The 7642-nt window shown below is 36.2% G+C and overlaps 1 pseudogene; it reads right to left on the bottom strand.

Moving 5' to 3' along the window:
• Positions 1-4226: 4226 nt before the first annotated feature.
• Positions 4227-5094, bottom strand: LOC143408783 (lys-63-specific deubiquitinase BRCC36 pseudogene; annotated as a pseudogene).
• Between the last annotated feature and the right edge of the window lie 2548 nt (positions 5095-7642).

The following is a 7642-nucleotide window of genomic DNA, read 5'->3' as shown; positions in this document are numbered from 1 at the left end:
TCTCTTTATAGGCTTCTGTAAGTGTCCTTATGAGATAATATCCTACTTTCCAAGTGCAAACAAAGACAGAAGAGTATGCAAGAGAACATAAGACAGAAGCTTTAATCTTTTTATAACCTAATCTTGGAAATAACATGTCACTTCTGTTATATTTTATAAACTGGGTGCAAATCACTATAAACGCAGCCCACCTTGAAGAACAAGGAAATTTAGTTCCATTTCTAGAAGGGTGACAGTCTCAATCTCAATGAAATCATTGTTTATAACCAAAGAATTAATTTCACAATGAAGTACAACATTGGTCCCATACCCATGGGATTTTTCTTTTTTCTTTTCTTTTCTTTTTTTTTTAATTTTTAACCATGCCTTACTACTATACTGAAGCAACTCACTTGATAGAATGATAGAAGGCCTTCTGAAGACTCAAGTTATGATGCCAGCTAGGTGCAACAATCAATGTCCTTTGCAATATGGCCAATATATGTTCTAAATCTGCATTGAATATTGGTTATCTTCTGGCTAGCACTCATAGGTTGTTGAATTAAGGAATAGAAATGGGAGTGACTCCTCTCACTATTACTGCCAGTGATAACACTTTGGTTCCTGTCTCCATCACACTAGGTTCTGCTTGCTGTTCTGAAAATCTTAGGAAGAATGCTTCCATTAGGGACAACAAAAATAAACTTTAAGTTGAGACCATCACTACTCTTCTGTGGATTCTTCATCCCACTGAATCAACAGACAAAAATAGACTGTGCTTTGCTGTCAGGGATTATTTTATTTTTATTTTTATTTTTATTTTTTTTTATTGGTTGTTCTAAACATTACAAAGCTCATGATAAATCATCTTTCATATATTTGACTCAATTGGATTATGAACTCCCATTTTTACCCCAAATACATATTGCAGAATCACATCGGTTACACACTCACCTTTTTACATAATGGCATATTAGTGATTGTTGTATAATGCTACCTTTCCTATTCCCTACTATCCCCCCTCCCCTCCCCTCCCATCTTCCCTCTCTACCTCTTGTGCTGTTGTTCAATTCTCTCCCTTGTTTCCCCCCTTTCCCCTCACAACCTCTTCTATGTATTTTGTGTAACATTGAGGGTCTCCTACCATTTCCATATGTTTTCCCTTATCTCTCCCTCTCTCACCCCCCAATCATCTTTGTTTAATGTTAACCTTTTCCTCATGCTCTTCCTCCCTGTTCTGTTCTTAGTTGCTCTCTTTATATCAAAGAAGACATTTGGCAATTGTTTTTTAAGAATTGCCTAGCTTCGCTTAGCATAATCTGCTCTAATGCCATCCATTTCCCTGCAAATTCTATGATTTTATCATTTTTTAGTGCTGTGTAGTACTCCATTGTGTATAGATGCCACATTTTTTTTAATCCATTCATCTATTGAAGGGCATCTAGGTTGGTTCCACAGTCTAGCTATTGTGAATTGTGCCGCTATGATCATTGATGTGGCAGTATCCCTATAGTATGCTCTTTTAAGATCCTCGGGGAATAGTCTGAGGAGGGCGATAGCTGGGTCAAATGGTGGATCCATTCCCAGCTTTCCCAGGAATCTCCATACTGCTTTCCATATTATTAATCTTGACTTTTATGAGAAATTAGGGATAAGGAAGAATATATTTGGAATAAAGGAATCCTCTTGGGTACTTTTTAGCATTTTCTATATCTTGTGATTATACTCAATTAAAAATAATTAGCACCTTAATTCAAGCAGGACTGATAATGCCTCAGAACACTCAAGGATAAAAAATTGAATCATCAAGAAAACCTAAATAAATCATGATAAACTGGGGTACTTTTGAGTGCACAGGGAATATGAAATGGGTAGTTTATTTTAAATTGATGATCTGTATGTGAGTATCCATAGCTTCAGAATGAGAATGTCTGTCCAGGGGACCCAATAGTATATGATCCATTATTGCTAAAACCACAATATTCCTGACTAGTCCAAAGAATATGACACAGTAATCCCCAAAGCATATTTAAGATTATCTAATGTGAACCAGGCATGGTGGCACATGCCTATAGTTCCAGTTACTTTTGATGCCGAGGCAGGAGGATCACTTGAGCACAGGAGTTCTGGGTCAGCCTGGGCAACATAATGAGACCCTAACACTTAAAAAAAAGAAACGATTTTTTGATTTATCTTTTAATAAAATGATATCATATGTAAGTAGTATCTCACTAAAGTCTTACAAAAGTGATGAAGAAAAAAGCATTTTTTTGATAGGACCTTTTATTTATTTTTTCTGTTTCCATATCTATTCTACTGCTAAGTAGACTAGAGATTTTATTAAGTTTCATCAGATTTTACATAATTCATGTGTGTAAGGTCTATATAATTTTAGCACAGGTATAGTGTTGAGAGCCATCCGTGGGCTGGGTGTGAGCTATGCACATTTGAGCATATGAGGGCACTGGTCTGGTGTTGCTCGCTGATTGGGCTGTGCAATGCAGATGTTTCGTCTCACTCTCCCTGTGATCCCACACAGCACCTGAGATGGGTGTGACTTGCCAAGATGTTAACCAATCCTCTGACCACAAGACATCACCAACCAAGACTCCACCCTTCGGAACCCTACTCCTTGCTTTATTTGGTTGAAATATTCTATCAAATGTCTTCTTCCCCCCACATAGAGGGAATCCAAATGTGCTTGCTCTCTTGCTCTTTCCAGGGCTGCCCACCATGGAGCTGACCATTTGGGTCACCGAGCCATCCTGCCCTCATTCTTAAAAACTCATGTTTGTGTGCTGCGTGTTTTTTTCACCATTTTCTTAGTTATTGATAGCCAACTCCTTTGAACCCAGTTCATCTTGCCAGTCTGGCCAACTGGCAACAGTATAGATTTATGTACTCAATACCACAATCAAGATACAAAACTATTCCATCAGCACACAGGAACTCCTTGTGCCATCTACGTATAGTAATACACATGCCATACCCCATCTAGTCCCTGAAAACCATTAATCTGTTCATTCTATAATTCTGTCATTTCAAGAATGTTATATGAATACTATTGTACAGTATATGAACTTTTGATATTCATTATTTTTTGTCATTCACCACACATAATACCCCTTAGGTCCGTTTAAGTTATTGTTCATTTCATTACAGAGTAGTATTTCACGATGTGGAAGATTTGTTTAACTGTTTGCTCATTGCAGGACATCAGAGTTGTTTCCAGTTTGGGGCTGTTATTAATACAGTTGCTATGAAAATTGTCTTATGAATTTTTGTACCAACATTTCTCTGGGATAAATGTCTTAGGAGACAATTGCTTGTTTGTATGGTAAGTACATGTTTAACTTAATAAGAAATTTTCAATCTCTTTTCCAGAGTGGCTATACCATTTTAATATTCCTATCATGAATATATAAGAAGTATAGTTTGTATCTTCAACACCACTTTCCTTTAACCATTCTAAAAAGTGTCTAAGTCATATATCATCTTGGTTTTAATTTGCATTAACCGATGATTTATGAAGTTCAACACCTTTTCATGTGATTATTTGCCATCCATATATCCTCTTCAATCAAATGTTTATTTTTATCTTTTGCTCATTTTCTAATTGGACTGTGTTTTTTTTTACTGTTGAGTTTTGAGTGCAATACTCCATATTGATCAGATATTATATGGTTTGCAAATAATTTCTCTCAATCTGTAGCTTGTATTTTATTCTTAAATTTTTTTCTTATAGAATCAAACTTTTTAATTTTGATGAGGCTTAATATAGAAATTTTTTCTCTTACAGATTGCACTTTTGGAGTGAAGTTCAAGAATTGGTCTCCTGAAGATTTTTATCCTGTGTTTTTTTTTCTACAAGCTTTGTAGCTTTACATCTTGTATTTAAATCTATGATTCATTTTGAACTTTTATAGAAACTTTTAGTGAGATTTAGGTTGAGGTTCTTTTTTTTAAGTGTGTATTCAATTGCTTCAGCTTGATTACTTCATTGTCTTTTTCAATGTTTGTAAAATTAGTTTGGCATATTTATATGGGTCTATTTCTGAGTTCTCTTCTGTTCCATTGTTCTTTGTGTGTATCCCTCTGTCAATACTTTAACATCTTGATTACTGCAGCTTTATAGTAGGTCAAAGTCAGGTAATGTGAGTCCTCTAAACATTATCTTCATCAAAATTGATTTAGCTTAATTAATTTTACACTAAATGTTTTCATCTGTCCCCATTTTGTCTCTTTCTTTATTCCAGGGAATAAAATTCTTGCTTAAGTTTTTCTTTTTCTTGTTGCAACTCCTGCAGATGCTGTTGTTTTAGCTCCAATCGGTCCTCCAGCTACTGGAGGAGAGGCCCACTAACTGCTGACATCTGACTGCACAGATTCTTGGTGAACACTGAATCATTATGGATCTTGATTACTGTGTCCAGAAGTGGAAGGCTGTGATCCTCCTATAGGTATCCTGTTCCTCCTAGCATGGGATCTTGAGCAGCTCCACTGCTGATCCAAGGCATAGTTTCCCAATGGTGACATACAATGTGGATTGGAATTTCCATTCTCTCATACTGTGAGCTTTTGGGGGCCTGTATGGATTAGAAGCAAGTGTTGAGTACCTACACAGTCTTTGTGTTTTTATCCTCTGAGAAACAGGAAAAAATAAGTACTACAAAACCTTGATCCATCATCTGGTACATGGCTTTTGTGTGAACATCAAAATGTGAAGGCCAAACAGTTATATGAGGATGGGAATGATACCAGCCCACAACTCCCCTGGGGTGACCTGTTAATTCAGCCAACGTCTCTGTCTGTGTTGAGGCCACAGAAAGCTGCTCTGGAGAAATTTCTACTCGGTCCTGCCTTTCATCAGAACACCACAAGATGATGACAGAATGAATATGAACAATTCTGACCGTGTCAATCTGTTCAGTAATTGTGCACATTTCTATTCTGGTATATGCAAATTTGGAATCACTCTGTGTCATCATTCAACTCCCCTATACACAGCCTCATCATCTCCTCCTTTTCTGTTCTCCGAGCATGGTTGAGACAAACTAGGAAAGCATCAGACTCCAGATGAACCACTTGTACCGCCTGTACTACCTGCACTACCATCTTGATCTGACCCTGTTCATGTCCTCCTGGGGCCCACTCTGGCCTGACCAACTGAGAGTTCCAACAAAGCTCAGGCACCAGGCTCTCTGAGCTTCTCCCAGGCCTGGACTTCTGCAGGGAGCGGAGCCTTTCCACTTTTTTGTTGGTGCATTATACTTGTACATAATGATGGGATTTGTTGTTACATATTTGTGTGTGCAGTTTGAAATAAGACAAGCATAAATTTGGCTTATTTCTCTTAGTATAATGATCTCAAGTTCAATCCAAGTCTACAAAAGACGCAATTTCATTTTTCTTTATGGCTGAACAAAACTTTATTGTGTATATATTCCAAATTCTCTTTATGCATTTATCCACTGATGGTTCCATAGTTGGACTATTATGAATTGTGCTGCTATGAACATGTATACTGATTTTAAATTTTTTTTAGGATAAATATGGACAAGTGGGATAGCTTGTGGTTCCAAGCCTTGTCCTTTGAGGGCCGTCCATACTAATTTCCACAGTGGCCTTAATAATTTACAATCCTACCTACAGTATAAAATTGTTCCTTTTTCTCCACACCCACTCCACACCCAGTATTTTATTCTTGATCACTGCCATTCTAACTGATGTAGAAATCTCAGTATAATTTTAATATGCATTTCCCTAATTGTTGTTTATGTTGAATATTTTTCCATCTATTTGTTGGCTATTTGTACTTCTTCTTTTGAGAAGTATCTGTTTAATTCATTTGCCCATTTTTTAATCTGATTAATTGGGGGGGGGTTGGTGTTAAGATTTTTTAGTTCTTTATATATTCTAGATATTAATCCTCTGTCAGAAAAGTAACTAGCAAAGATCGTTTTCCAATTTTGCAGGTTCTTGCTTCACAGTCTTAATTAAGAAACAAAATTTTAAACATTGAGAGAAGATTTTCTTACGTAATATGCCATATGTAGATTACATTCAGCTACATGACATCCAATCTAACAAGCATTTTGTGATCTGAGATACAGTTCTTGTTTAACCATTTATTTAATATTTTCTAGGGTCTGACTTAGTTTGGTCCTTATTTAAACTTGAAAATAATTATAAATAAATAAATATATCATGAAGACCCTAAATTCTGAATATATACTTTATAAAAGTCAATGACTCAATAGAGTTTAGAGCCTGCTCATTTCTGGGAAGGGAAGACTTACTTCTTTCTTGCAGCTGTAGTAAGCTGGATCTAAAGTACTTTAGGTATATTTCAATATACATAACATATTTACAGGAATTTTTCCCATTGATTTGAGGCTTGAATCTTCTGGGAATTAATTTTTCAGCCAAAACTAGAGAGATGGTGTTTCCAGAGTCTGCAGTACTTCAATTTCTTCTAGACCCTTAAAGGTAAGGATATCATTGGTATGATGACATGCTGTGGTTGTCATCATACCAATGATATGTTACAACACTGAACACATCATGGCAGTTACAAAGAATGAGTTAATATACTCTTGTGGTCCTAACAAAAATATGTATTTGATATCTTTTGATAAATTCATTTTGTTCCTGGCTTATTGCATTTATTTTTGTCAGGATAGGGAAGGATGTACTGGCCCACTCATTCTGTTGTGCTCCGGGAACTAGTGATGTCTCGGATTGTCACCTTAGCAAAGGCAACTCAATTGTCTCTGTTTTCACATTCAGGCATCTACCCACAGATCAAAGATCCAGGTACTCAGCCATGGGTAAATGTGTTAACTTCCCTACCCACTCAATTGCAGGTTTGTAAAGTGAGTTTCCAAGCACAGCTTTTCAACTTCTCCCATTAGCTGTGTTTCATCATCTTTACCTTGTTCAATTCTATAAACATGTAACTTTTTGAGGGAATAATTCTATCTGTGTCTTTTATATTCCCTTCTGGCTTTAGAAATTAAACTACTCAAAGGACCCTATGCTTGTTACCATTGTCTGATATTAGGCTGCTGCAAAATTCACAAACTCATATGCATTTTAGTATGAAGTTTCATATGTCAATAAGAAGCTAATGTCTTGGGTTGTTTTATATACCTTTTATTTTTATGTGGTGCTGAGGATCAAACCCAGTGCTTCACGTGTGCCAGGAAAGTGCTCTATCACTGAGCCACTGCCACAGACTCTATCTTGTTTTTGATACCATGTGAATCAGAACCACAAATGATTGTATGAACCCTGGTCATAATGAACACTGCACTACACAAACTACTTAACTTTGCATTCAAATATGAACAAGAAGTTCAAAGGAATCGGGTTTTAACAAAAGATAAGAGATGATACTAGTTCAATGACAGATGTTCACTGAATAAAAGTTTTTAATCTCCCCCAGTTCCCTCCAAGGAAAGTTTGTATAACTCACCCACATTTAAAAATCCCGCACAATCAGTTACCTTAGTGTAGTTGTAAGTGCTGCTTTTTATTTTCTGTAAATGTATATCACCAAAATGTTTGCATTTACTTTTTGAATATTAGAGGCAGTCACTTTCTTTATTAAAAAAAAAATATTTACGTAGCAGTGGGCTAAGCAATTGAATGATGGATAGAT

The sequence above is a fragment of the Callospermophilus lateralis genome, chromosome 10 (genome assembly GCF_048772815.1).
Source record: "Callospermophilus lateralis isolate mCalLat2 chromosome 10, mCalLat2.hap1, whole genome shotgun sequence".
NCBI classification, from domain to species: domain Eukaryota; kingdom Metazoa; phylum Chordata; class Mammalia; order Rodentia; family Sciuridae; genus Callospermophilus; species Callospermophilus lateralis.
The sequence above is the reverse complement of the archived record's forward strand: the minus strand, read 5'-3'. Positions and strand labels throughout refer to the sequence as shown.